Here is a 14,435-nt window from a genome sequence, read left to right on the forward strand (position 1 = left end):
TTGTACTCAGTTTTAATTTTTCTATTTTTTCATTACCCTGTGACACTGCATAATCACATCTACACGAAGTTTAAGAGACAGTATTTCTTACTAAGTATAAAATTTGCATCCAGTTTACACCAGGGTAGTTATGTTTTCCTTTGGGAAAAAAACACATGCCTTTGTTGTGTGCACAAAGACTTGTTACTTATGTTTATTTTTGTACAAATTAAGTGTAAATTCTTTTGATCTGTGTTTGCAGGAAAAGTAAATAAGTGAGGATTTCTGATTTAGAACAAATTTATGAAGACACGGATGAGTTTGTTAATTACAGAAAGAAAAAAAAACACAGAAAACACTAACCTTTTAAAGTATTTGAATTTTGTCCTTGCCCACCACCCTGATGCAGGTAGAGTTTGAGGAAGAGTCTCATCTGCTGTACATTGGCTACTTGTCACTAGAGCTGTGCCCACTTTATAACAGCTGACAGTCTGGTCCAGTACAATAGCGACAGCAATCCAGGCTTGCTAAAATGAAGAAGTCAGATGACAGATGCTCATCTTCTGTCTATCTGAATACACTAAAAAAAATCTAAAACCTAGAGAGTACAAATTTTCACCAACAGCCTAGTTTAGGATGCGTTATTAAGGCTAGAAGCTCTCGTGCCTGGAAAAGGTGACCTGTTAATTCTAAAATGCATTGGCTACTTATGGAATTCACTTCTTAAAATGATATTCTCCAGAAGCAACTGGGAACTATAATCATGATACATGTTTATAGTAGGAACTAAATAAGGAATGGATATGGCATGCAACTGTCTGTACTGTTACAAATTTAGTACTGTTCGTGACACAGTTTTGTCTTGTGCCAACTAACACTCTCCCACATTATGCCCAAGCATAGTTCTGGGGTTAGTATAGACTGTGGACCATTTCCAAAAGGCTGTCTGGATCTGGCCATGCTGTTTTGGAGGGACAGGATTTTAGTTGTACAGCCACAGGCTATACCATGCTAGCTGCTGCCAAGCCCAGAGTGTGGCCATTTGCCCTGCTCTATTTTATTTTTTATTATATATGCAGCTGCAGATCCTGCTTTTCAGGAAGCTGGGATTCAGGAGCTTATTTGAGAAAGCAAAGGCAGTATTCTCTTTGTGTGCTTAGAAGGGTTGAGAAAAAAAATCGATCAAATCTGAAGGTAAGAATCTGTGTCCAGAAAGCTGGAAAAATAATCCTGAGCAACTTAAAATCATAGAATAATTAAGTTTCATATTGTGTGTATGAGAAAAGCCCCAGGGAATACACAGGCAATTACACATTTTGAAAGTTCTATTAAAAATATATATATTTATGATGAATAATGGTCTGGCGTTTTAAATCAAAAAGTAAAATAAAAGAAAACAGATGGCATCTACAGTGTCCTCTGACCAGAGGACATATATCCTGGTACTAGTGTAAAACTTACCCCTTTCCTAAGCTTTGCCTTCTGTTATCAAAAGTAATAGTAGCAACCTGCTAACACCAACCCTAATTGGTATGATCTTTAGGGTTTCCCTGGGGAGTCTGTCTCAAGCAAATATTTCAACCCTCTTTAATTGTCTTACTGCCTACCATCAAGGAGATGTAAGTCTAACTTTATATTTTGCCAAAACTAGTGGGTTGATTTTTTTTTTTTTTTTAAAGCAGCATTAAAGCTATTAGCAACCTGATGTCAGTTGAGCCAGACTCTCTTTAGACAACTTAGGGGTTGAATCTGGTCTGTGGAGCGCTCCCATCTGTTTCCCAGCCTCTTCTGTAGGGGATGAGGAATAGGTGTACAGGCCATGCAAGCTGCCTGCTGAACCAGGCGTGTGTCCCTCTGTCTGGGAACAGCCCTGCAATCAGAAACCACGTCCTGGGTTGAGTGGTGGATTGGGCTGGGGATGTCAGGTGCAATCGGTGATGGGTTGTGTGTGAAGGGAACCAAAACCAAGAGCAGGTGCCACTGAAGTTAAAGTTCAGCAAGATCTGCCCTGAACACAAGAGTCCAGATTTGCCATCTCTCTCTCCCTCTCTCTCTCTCTCTCTCTCTCTCTCATCTTTCCACATAATATTTAAATAGTACCAGCTTGGTATTAAACATTTGAACAAGCCTTTGGTTTTCACTATATACATCAATAAGTGTGTTCTGCTGCTTTTCCTTTTTTTTTCCCTGTATCTTAAATCGAAATAGAGATTCATAACTTCATTTTGGAATATGTGCCGCCTTCTTTTTGAATAAAAGAGTTCTAAAATGTGAAATAACATCGTGGTTGCATTGTTATAATTCAGAGTCTGGCCTCTCTATTACACATCACATCTTGCTTAACTCTTGTTTCGCCTTTAGTCTGTTCTGTGATGCAACGTTGCTTAACTCTTCATTTGCAGGTAGAATTAACTTGCCCTCTCTGCTATAAATGCTTTCTTGAATACCGATCATACAGCCTTAATTATTTCTTACACAGCAGGAAACGTTCAAAGTAGCAGCTGTGTTGTGCCTTAGGTTTGAGTTGGTGGTGGGCTGTGATGGCCCAAATCCCTGGGTGTATAATAAGCTTTACTGCCAGCAGGCCCCCCAGCTGACTGCTCTGAGGGTACAGAACTGACTCCTGTGCTTCATTTTCTAAATGCATTTTAATGAGGGATAAGTGGACTTACTAGGTGTTACCGAAGCAGTAACAGAATTGTCTCTTTTACACTAATCTGTGATGGTTTTCCTCCTTGTTGACATCCTTCCTTTAAAGCCGCATTAGGGGTTGAATTTTTTGCTGAGGTTTCCACAGTAAGCAGCAGCGTGTGTATTTGCTTCTGTCCATTTTCATCGCACTGGTGTTTTCCTTGCTGAAAGGTGCCTTTCCTTTCTCCCTGACACAAGAATTCTCAGTTGCTCATAAATGTGTTTGTTCACTCCCTGTCTGGGTCAGTGTTGTAGGGAGTATACTGGTATTTAGTTATTTTATAAATATTTTAAAGTGTCGACCCTCTTGATTCTTCTGGCTCTCCTGTGGAAGACTGATATCAATCTTTGCTTATCTGAACTTTTAAAGGAATATTGTATTAAAGGCTAAGATCTGAAAACTGAAAGCTCTTTCAGTGAGTAGTTTATCTTCTCTGTTCCATGGCACTTGCTTTCCCGTTCAATGGCATCTCACTCAGGCCACATGTTTTACCTCAGTAAACTTGCCTCCCAGGCCATCCAGGCATTTATTGCTAGCTGAACAAGAAGAGCCTCCCGGCGTCTGGTCGTTGTCTCTTTTAAATGCCTGTTCCATCCCTCTTGGTTGTATCAGCTTTACTAAACTTGGCTGGCATTATTTTTACATGCCATTTGAATTTTATATATAAGTATTTGTTTAAGTTTGAAAGACGTTTGGATATCCAGAATAAGTTTTTTAAAAGGTTAAAAAGACTTCCACAAGGCGATGTACAGTTTTTTAAAAACCAAATCCAGTGTCAGCTGGTAGCTAGGTTGTGTTAGGTTTATACAGAAACAAGTATTCTGTGGAAGTAGCAACGTTTGTGTAGTTTCGTGATTCTACTGTGCTGGAGCTACTTCTTTATAGTTAATTCTGCTGGGTTTTGTTGCCAAAACTTAGTTTTTTTCTATATAAAAACGTGTAGGACTCCCTAAGTAACTGTGCTAGCCTACTTCCAGACAGTCTATAAGCTTTTTGTGAGTATACTTTACACCTGTTAAAGAAGAGTTTACTCTTGCCCACACTCTTCATTTTTGTCCAAATAAGACAAGTTACATAACAAAACAAATCGGTCAAGCATGAACATATGGAAACAATCAATATAATTCAAGAAAATACTCATTTACCTTTCTGTAGGTCTACATTAGATTTCAAGTTTTTCATTTAGCGTCACTAATACTATTATAGAAGGCTCACGTGATATGAACATAGAGATTTTTTTTAAACAATTCAAATGTCTTGTTTTACAAGATACAAATTCTAAAGTTTCTGTCAAGTATATTTTATCTTTTGTGCTTGCATCATGACATTCAAACTATTTCATTTTTTATAGCAGTTCTTTATTCCATAGAGTTATAGACTGGATTTTTTTCTGTCCCACTCGCAATCTGTTTAAAGGTTTCCAGCAATTCTTTGCCATAATTAAACATGTAAGACTGATTCTACAGTTTGAATTTTGTAGCCCTATTTTCATTTAAAACTTTCAAAAAGGTGGAAATTTAGTAACTTTTCTAGTGCCCTCACTAAGGTATTTTTAGTTCTATTTTCTTTCTTGTGATATTAGATTATGAATTCAGTTAAACTGTATTGCCTCTGGCTTCAATGACTGAAGATTTCTGATCTTTTCAAATTGATTAACTTTTCCTGATTATGGATCAAATAAATTCAGTTCTGCAGATGCCCACTTTGGCATGAGATTTTTAATGGATTAATTCATGTATTTATTTAAAGTTAAAGGTATCTAAAATACTAAAATGCTTTCCTCCCCTTTCTCAAACTGATTTAGGGTCTTTTTTTTTTTTTTTTCAGTTGTGAGCACCCTCCAAAAACAGTTAATATGTGTCAGAATAGTCTGTGCTGGACTTGCTAAACTCCTTTTTTTTTTTTTCTTGTTGAAAAGCATCAAGTTTCACATGCCTTTTTCTTTAGCTGCACTGATATATATATATATATATATATATATATATATATAATTTTTTTAAAATTTCCATCTATTCTGTTCTGTTCTACCAACCTCACTTTCTCTCATTCATTGTAGTAAATCTGCTTTGTTTCTGTTTAATATGAATCTGAGTGCATTGTTGCTTGACCACTCTTTCCAGTTATTAACCAGCTATTAACCCTTAATTACATGAATTTAGAAAAATACCTAGATGCTTAGTAGCTTGGGAGTTAACATGGTGCTGTAAGTGGGATACCCTCTTTGAAACTTTCCCACTGATACTCATTTAATTAGTGCTGAGGTTACTGAATCCTTCAGATTTGTCATTTGTGATGGGTCAAGGGGGAAGAGGTGATGGTTTGATGCATCTTTTATCAGTAAATGTTGTAGAAAAGTATGGTAGCCAGTCCTTTGTTTTCCAGGACTGGAGGGTCGAAAATTGTCTGTTGCTATTTCACTACTCTGTATGAAATCAATAGTTTTCTGGGTTCTTTGGGGTGTTTCCAGTCCTTTTTCCATCCCTCTTTTGCCTGTTCTCTGATGCCTCCTTCTTGGCTTCTTTCCCACGAGTAGTGGAGTTAAAACAGTTGAAAGGTTTTAACAATTCCTTTTCTTCAATTCTTTGTAACTCTCCATAGAGACAGTTAAAGCTGCTGAGAGTCTAGTTAAATTTAACTCTACAGGAGCTTCCTAAGCTGGGTCTGAACTTTCCCTTGCTGTTCTAACCATGGGAACAGTAGTTCACTATCCTGGTGCACTGTACTATGAGATAATTGACCTTTTACTTAGGGCATAATATTAAAGAGAAGATACCTTGCAGCAGTACTCACTGCTTTTTAAAAATGGGAAATTACTGTAATGTTTTGAAGGCATTTTGGTAAATTTCTGATTTTTACTTAGTAATCAAAACGTGCATTAATAACAATTTTTCAAACAAATTTTAAAATTCACAGATTGCAGTCTCTCTCTAATTATCAGGAACGCTCTGAATCATCTTCAGCAAGGTAAGAATCAACCCATGTACTTTTCATCTTGCACAGAACAGCTGTTTAGCAGATTCAGATGTCATAAATAATAAATGAATACTCAGCCTCCCTTGAATGATGTCCTGTGATACAGTTTTACTGTTGCACCTAACTGATGCTTTCAAAATGCTGTGTGGGTGTAATATTCTCACCCTAGGGTTTTTATTTGTTTTCTTATAGAACAAAAGCTGTAAATTCTCCTTCCCTTGTACTTTCTTTCACTTATGCTACTGTTTGAGTCATCTCACTGTTACTGTAATGTGTTTTTTTTGTTTAGACTTTGGGGCAAAATTGGCCTAGATGGAAAATAGGATTTGTTCTCATCCCTTTTGAAGTCCTAATACCACAATTATTTCGGTCTTCCATTGCTACTTTTTTTTTTAATCTTGACTACATTCCCAGCAAACTGTCCCAAAATTAAATTCTAAACACCCTCCATTACTACAGAACTAGAGAGAATTTGTAGCCAGCAGCAAAGTAAAGCAATGCTGAAAATAGACATTTTTCCCTAGAGAAAGGGAGTTCCCTGACTTGACCAGCTACTAATTGGTATAAAGGTTTGTTTACTCAAAGGAGTTATTCCTAATTAGTTCCCTATATGGGTGCTCTACTTGAGAAATTAGTGTTTCATTCTAATTTAATTCAATCTGCTTTTATAAGAATTGTTATAATTTGTAGCGAGGGACTTAATTTTAGAAAAAATATCTGCGCCATATCGCTCTCTGATTTTCAAAAGAGAATTTCTCTTCAGGAAGTGATTAAACATGCTTACTTTTTTGAAATTAGATGAATAAAAATTCATAGTTAGATTAGGCCCATTTCCTAGTCATATCTTTATAAGTACAGCAGCAGAAACCATGGGATTTTCAGAGCCCAAACTTAAATCAACTGATTTATGAACCTGATGACTTAACCTCTGTTTCTCCATAGTCATGAGAATAGTGAAACAGAATATTTGTGAAGAAGAGTGTTTGCGGAGCCAAACTAGCAGTTCTGAGGATATGGTTGAAAAATAAGTTCACTTCCAATCTTTTCTTTAGCAGATTTAATTCTCTTAAGTTGATTTAACCTTGTTATTGGAGCAAACATGCATCATTATAAGTTGTTTCATTTAGAGAGTTGTAGAAGTGATATAACATCCAGATCTTAAGAACAAGTCTACCTGTGGATCCTTATAAAGGACCTGGTTGGTCTACTTGTGTTTCTCTTAGCTTCCCCCACACACTTCAAGAATGAAATGATCACTGTTAAGCATTTCAATTTCATTCTTTATTTTGGAAGTTTCAGAAGACAGGAAACTTCATTTGTGAACTTAGAATCAATTTCACTAGACTACTTTCTATGTAAATGCTGTTTTAAATAAATATAACCATTATAATAAGTAGCTATTATAATGTTTTGGAAATATGTTTACACTTTCATTATTTCTTTTCATTCTTAATGCAATACATACCGGTACCAGTGAATATTATTTTGCTATGGCTGTACAATCTTGGCAATGCTCAATATAAAAATAAAAATTAAATATAATTTGTTCTGTAGAATTATATGGGATGAAAAATCAGTTTAAATATCTGACCACTTCAATCCAGTGCGATTTTTTTGAATTCAATTACTTTAAAATTTCTTGGATGATCCAAACTTCACTTTTAAAAGACTCATTTTCAGTTTTCAGTTTATACAATCTGGTGTATTTGCTTCCATGCAAAAAAGTTTTAACTGATAACTGAAAGAGGAAAAGCACAATGATCTCATGTGTAATCTTAAATGTTTTTCGTGACAGACGGACGGTGAATGTTTAGCATCAACACTTTGGATTTTTAAATGTGAATTGGAACCACTCTATTTCTAGGTAAGACATAAGTAAGTGTTTGTGTTTAAGTATCTCCTTAATTTTGCACTGATTATGAGAAAGCTAAAGAATGCAATATGCTAGACTTTACTGTGTATATAGAGTGTTTATCTTTGTTGAATGAGTCCACTTTTATTTGAGATTGAATAAGAGGTCAGTTGTCCTAAAATTTTATTTTCCTGAGAGAAACTGCATTAGCAACTCTACATGATCTAACTGTGTATAGGATTTAATTTTGTGATCGAGTAAGTAGTTGTTTGGTTAACTTGTTGCTGTAAAAAGTGGTGGTTCAGTTCTGTCTGCCCCTTCTGTTGCATCAGCACCTGTATCCATCTTTGTGCTGGTTTGGGGAATTTGCTGCTGAAACTCTGTAGGATTTTAAAGAGGTATTGAAGGGTTTTCTGACAGGTTAGACCTCTGGATCAGCCTGCTGTGGAATCCAGCAAGTACTGGTGTTGACACACACAAGTAAATCAGTGCAAGTACTTGTGGCAACAAATTGTTGTATCAGCTTTAGTATGTCTTTAAACTTCTTGCTTACTCTGCTCCAAGAACAAATTTGATGCATGAGAAATAAGAAGAAGGATTTGTGAACAGCTGGAGACTTTGGAGACTTCAGTATCCGGGGAGGAAGTAGAGGGTGATAGAGTAGAGCTGGAAGGTTTTAATAGGTATCTGTAATTACAACAGTTGTCCCTGGAGATTGCCTTCTTCCTCATAGTGAAATACTCAAGGTCATGCCAATTTGGCTGCTAGTATTTACCACATAGATTATAAAGATGAGAATGGAAAACTCAGTGTAACACTTAGCTGACACTAACTTGGCCATATGCTATGATTCCTGAGCCCAAAGGCTACAAGTTGCAGGAAATGGTTCTGTTGGTTCTGACCCAAACACGCTGCTGGTTGCCAGCCCTTTCTAGGCTGTTGGGAAATGCGAAGCAGACATGACATTTGAGCTGTGCTGTTGCAGCATGTAACATGTAAAATCTTAAAGAGACTTAATATCTTAATTCGTTAAGGGAATTAAGGCCCTGCGAGATGCTAGCTTTCATCCAGTGGTTTCTGGGAGAGAAGGAAATCGTGAAATATGGAGAGGAATCTTGAAGCTGGCCCTGCTTTAGTGAATTCTATCATTAGTTCAGCTGCTGTGAGAGTCATCCAGCAAGGGATGCTGCAGGCAGATGACCACAAAGACTTCAATTTGTTGTACGTAAAAAAGCAAGCCCAACATGGCAGCAGTCTGACTGGCAATTTATCAAAGCAGGTTTGCAGTTCCCAAGTGACCCCAGGAATCTCAATGGCAGTCTATCAAAGTAAAAGTATTTGCTAATCATGTGGATGTTTGTTCAAAAGCAACAAAGCCACTTGCAGAGGACTTCGGATGGTTTAAAGATTCATTAATTTAAGACCACAAAGGTTTCTGCTGAAAGTGGAACCGGTGTAGTTGAAAACCAGCAGTATTCCTGTTTTGTTTCACTAGATGGTTGAACAAACCCAGGTCCAAGGGAAGAAGTGGATGTAAGGGGTAGACGGAAAGTTAGTTAAGATTAAAGGCTATAATCCTAACTTTGATAACTTCTGTAGTGTAAGTAATTATTCTTTTCTACCTTGTAAGCTAATGAAGTGACGCTTGAGAGGACTACGGACTAAATCAGTGAAGTGTCTGTGTGTATTTTCTTTTTACACTTTTTCCTTTGAAGGGCCTTCCATCCTTCTATTCTATTAAAGGCAAGTGGAATTTAAAATAAGAATTATGTATATGATATATATATAATATGTACATATAAATACATTTGTATATGATATACCTATTACATTTTATAAAGATAGAATTTAAATTCAAACTTAGGGCCCATTCAGTTTTTTTAGTCGAAGAAGGTCTTTCTGAGCTGGAGATGAGAGGATCTCAAAAATGACTGCTCTTCATGGTCTTATCTGTCCTAGTGGAGGGAGTCTGAGATGAGCTGAAGCACAGGGCAAGGAGATCTTAAGAGATAGGAAAACTGAAAAGAAAGAATAAAGGGAAAAATGGTAGGAATGCTGATGAAGACTCTAACGTGTTAGAACAAACAGGAAATTATAAGAACCAAGGAATGTAAAATAAAGAAATGGAGATTTACTGAATTAAGGATTTTTTTTTCTTTAAATCTAGTCCATAGAAGGTTAATCATTACTACAATGTAGTTCATTGTTTTTATTAATTCCTTTGCTAGGAACTACAACTGGTAGAAAAAAAAAATCGGTAATCTCTTTATTAGCTGATAAATTTTTGAAGTCCTATTTTTTTGCTATTAGAAACCTTTTACAGATATTAAGATTTTTTTTTTCAAAACGTGCCATTAATGACCTTAAAGATTGACTGTGGCAAAAGACAATGACAAAACATGGACTATAGAAACATCTAAACACTTTTCCCTAAAATAAGTTTCTTAAAACCATATAACAACAGCAAGCCAAAAAGAATTTCTAAATATTAATGCAGCAGAAGAAATTCTTTGTGTCTTTGTGGTCATAGCTGTGAGCTGTCTGAGCTGTGCTGGAAGTCTTGCATGATAAGATTTTCCACTTCTCTTAGCGCAAAGAGGAAGATTGAGTCTCTTAGGCTGTTTTTAAAATGATCCATATTCCTTAGAAAAGTTTCAAAACGTGTGACTTGAAATACTGTTCTAATTCTCCGGAATCAGATTAAACATTTGTATAACTGTTCTCAGAAATGTTTTTGTGTGTATATATTCATGTGTTTGGGGATGTAATAACATTTTCCACGTGGGGTGGGAAGAGAGTAAACTAGTTTTCAATTTCCTGTTTTCAAAGAATACATAATAAATTCTTAATTAAATAGTAACATAATAAGCATATGTTGAAAGATGAACTATGATGATATTGTTCAGGTCTTTGGATGGTAAGTATATTCTTGAAATAGTAACCAGTTGACAAAACTTAGGCATTATCATTTTCTACCAAAACTAGTGTGAGTTGTCACTAGTGTGAAGAGAGCAATGCAGGGAGAGTACCTTCATAAATTTTGCTTAATTCAGACAATCAAGTTAGATGCCTATAGTACATTTTGGAATCTTCATTCGCTGTCTAATGAGTCTGGATTGATGCTTAGGTGCCAAAAATAATATCTAAAACTGAGTATCTGGTGTAAATTTTTGCTTCACATACAAATGCATTCTTAGCACCTCAAGTATGGTAACTTTCACTGACTTGACAGGTACCATGATAAAAGGAGGGCCAGTAGTCACAGAACTTTAGAATACATTTTAGACATTTTCCACAAAATAATTCAAAGTTCAGAAATAAGGTGATAATGTTTCGTGTCTGTTAGTGTGAAGTCTTTGAGAGATTGTTCTTTATTATGCTAGTGGAATATCTTGGTGTGTACTGCATCAACAGAATCATGTAATGAATAGTTTTCAACTCAGATTACTTTAATTCGTTGTTGAATATTTGTAAAGCACACGCATGCTTCAGGGAGAAGCGTGAAGAAAGGTACTGTAGAAAACATCATTCATTGTCTTGGGGGTTTTGCCAGATGTGTTTTACAAAGAGGTGGGTGCACTCTCAATCTGGAACTCAGCTTTAGATCTGATTATTGTCAGTAATAATAGAGTATGACTCAGTCAGAGTCCAAAATTTAAATGTCTTTCCTGAATTTTGCATTCTCAAAGGAGGACAGTCTCCCAGCAGGTGTTAATGATGAGGTGTTTGCTAATTTACAGTGATGAAACTTTATGAAATTCCTGAAATTAAGGGTTGAATTTTTTAAATGTAATAAAACCTGTACTCTTTATTGACTTTTCTAGAAACAAAGGTTCTAATATTTCACCACTAGCAAAAAGAAAGGCTTTTTAATACCTTTTTTCTTTAAATAAAAACTGCTTCAAAGATATTTTTCTTATATATAAAAAAAAAAATGCAAACATCTTTTTCTTTTTGCAATGTTCACCTTCATTAACACAACTTGCTGACTTCCTTCCTCAGCTACAGTTCTTCCTACACTCAGAGGTCAGAAAAGAGCAAGATCAACAAGCCACACATCTGGCTGTCTCTCTTTCCAACTGGAACAAAGAAACAATTTTTTAAATGGCTTTTTTGAGTTAATTGTAAACAATTTGGTTTTGGAGTCGCTGACTTGCAGCAAATGTTTGTCGTAGGCGGATGTAGGGAAAAAGGACTATGTCCTAATACAATTCCTCTGTGACCAGTGAGGAAAAAAAATCCCTTTTTTAAAAAAGAAAAAAAAAAGTAAAAGGAAAACAAAAAGAATGTCTTGATTCTTCTAGCATTGTATGTTCACATGAGTACATGTATAGGACATTTCACAAGCTTAAAATGCATGCTTTGAAGTGGTAAAGAGAGACAGAAGTAGTTGCTTATTTCATTTTCCTAGACTCTTATACAGTGACGCTAGTTTTTTCCTTTTTATTTTCAGCAGTTCTACGTATAAAGTGACAGTGATAAAAGATGAGGGACTAACAACAGGAATAGAATAAACCTATTTTAAAATGAGAGTTTTGATCTAATACATTTTTCTTCTATTTATATTGTTTCTAAATGCTTTTGCTCCAGTAAACTTTTCTCAGAAAGCTATGTTTTCTTTCTTTTATTATTAAGTAACATTTTGAAAACTAACCCTTAAATAATTACTGAAATGTTATAAATACTTTTCTTACTTTCAAATGGTTGGTATTTTTTAAATACCTTTTAGCATTGATTAGCAACAATCAATTAGTTTACCTGATGTATTAGATTTAATTTTTTTTAAAAAAGTATTTCATCTAAAGAAAAATAAACATCTGGAGTGACTTCTGGTGCCTTTGTATTTTACAGTAGGAAGTACTAGAACTGTTGATGCACAAGAGTTCTGAAATGCCAGCTACTTTTTAAATACCTTATAATACCTTTATTTATCTAATTTGAGCTCATATTACTGTAATATTTTTGGTTTGTTTAATATGTCTATCATGATAGTTTTATTTCTGACCTGACTATTCTGCTAGATATTTGCAAATGTTCTTGTTTCTATTCTGCTAGATATTTGCATGAAGAATAAGCTGGTAATGTTGGTTTGCTAATATATTTGCCTGTTTGGAACTCTGTCAAAAGATCTGACAAACTTAAATAAAATGAAACATCCAAATAAAATGTTTTCCATGAATTTGTTTCTAGGAGGAAAAACGAACTGTACTATGATTATTTTTTGTCAAATTTACGTGTTTGAGTTGATAATGCCACTTAGTGGATAATAGCCTTAACTACAGTCTTTTGCAAAAACAAATCAAGTAGCATAAAGTTATCCTTTTCTATATTTTCTATAGTTTTCTTCCTGGCTAGAATATGGTGATAGTAGCATGTTTTCAAAGAACCTTCTGTTATCAGTATTTTATGAAGTTCATGATAGTCAGTGCAGGTTCTGGATGAAATGTGTTAAAAAGTTGGAGTCATTTAATATGGAATGTTAAACTTCTTAGAAGAAAGTAAGGATCTTCTCATTTGTATATTTCACTTGATTTGAAAGATTAAACATTCTCGGTCTTATTGCATTGATCCCTTAGGCTAGTGAAATATAATTGTTAGTAAGCTAAAGATAATGGTGTTTCAGGTAATGAGTTCTTTTGGGCATTTATGGTTGAAAGATTGGGTGGCTGGGCAAGCCATGACCTTGAACAAGCCAATTCTTCAAGAACTGAATTGAAGAGGACCTAATTGAAAGTAGTCAGTGCCTTTTCTTGGACAGCACTGAAGAGAGTATATACAAAAGGAGAGAGTATAGCACTGGGCTAGATCCTGTTTTAACTGGAATCTTTTGTAGACTTCAAATAATTCTGCTTTGGAATAACAGAAAGGTGAGATAGATGCAAAAGGTCTATTCAGTCACTACTTTACAGTTACTGCTTGAAGTATATTCTTTCCATTCTTTCCAAGGATTTTTTCTTTGCTTAGTAAAGATGACAGTGCTAATAACTTGGTGTATCTGATAGAAAATTTAAATACATAGAAATTCATACTTTGTATCTGACAGAAATAATCTATTTTGATGGAAGAAATGGTTTCCCCTGTGGAAACACACTGGTTTAGGGCTGATTTAGGACTCTTTCAGTCTGTAAACTGTGTTCTTTGAACTCTTTATTCCCTAAGTAAATTTCCATTGCTTCCCATCAGCCCCCCAAATCTTCAACCGTCATTTCATTTGAGCATTTTTTTACTAAATCTCTCATTTTTTTCTGAAGTTTTCAGCTGCACTACTTTTATTAATGTCAGTTGAATAAACTACAAGTAAAATACTGATTGGCTCTGAGGAGAAAGAAGAAAACATACTTAAATTTCCTGTCATCTTCTAATGCTTTATTACAGACTGGTTGTACTACTGATGAAGATTGAAAGAAAACATTGATTTTGATTTGCCTAAATAAAACTTTTTTTTTTTTCCAGAAAATTTATATCTTCCAATCATTATGTTTGTTTATTATGAAATTGGGAGTAATTGAGTTTTTTTCTTCTGTCCCACCCCATCCTCTGAAGAACTCACATCATCTAAGTAAGGAGCTGAAATTAACCTGAGTTTTATGACTCTCTTAGAGCTGAAATCACAGAGATATTCTGCTGTGTGCTTTACTGCTCTACAGCGGTTTGTGTCTCTGGACACATAGAATAGATAGCTTTGAGTCAACAAATGGAAGGCTTTGGTTAAGTAGATTATTTTAATCTTGATTTACATTATTTTGTTACAATTTAAATCTTAATTTGTATTCTTCCCCTTTAACAAGCAACTAATTCTCAGTTCTAGGTTAAATATGCTGATTTGCAACTTTGTGTGTAGTATCTATGTATATATGTTATGTTACATCTGTGTGCATGTATGACTTATATACTGAATTTAACATTTTTAATGAGTTATGTATCTGTACCTAAAATATT

The 14,435-nt window shown here is 35.0% G+C and overlaps 1 protein-coding gene across 4 annotated transcripts in view; it reads left to right on the top strand.

Annotated features, from left to right (window-relative positions):
* Positions 1 to 14,435, top strand: part of CYRIA (CYFIP related Rac1 interactor A) — a 56,757-nt gene that overhangs the window by 10,922 nt on the left and 31,400 nt on the right. For 3 of the 4 annotated variants that reach the window (XM_035562526.1, XM_035562525.2, XM_035562530.2), the window contains exons 2-3: positions 5,585 to 5,635; positions 7,440 to 7,508. The gene's annotated coding sequence lies outside the window, so the exon portion shown is untranslated. Of the gene's footprint in view, positions 1 to 5,584; positions 5,636 to 7,439; positions 7,509 to 9,126; positions 9,240 to 14,435 lie in introns of all 4 variants that reach the window. The other variant, XM_035562527.1, reaches the window with a different exon arrangement.

Source organism: Cygnus atratus, chromosome 3 (assembly GCF_013377495.2).
Source record: "Cygnus atratus isolate AKBS03 ecotype Queensland, Australia chromosome 3, CAtr_DNAZoo_HiC_assembly, whole genome shotgun sequence".
Lineage (NCBI taxonomy): Eukaryota > Metazoa > Chordata > Aves > Anseriformes > Anatidae > Cygnus > Cygnus atratus.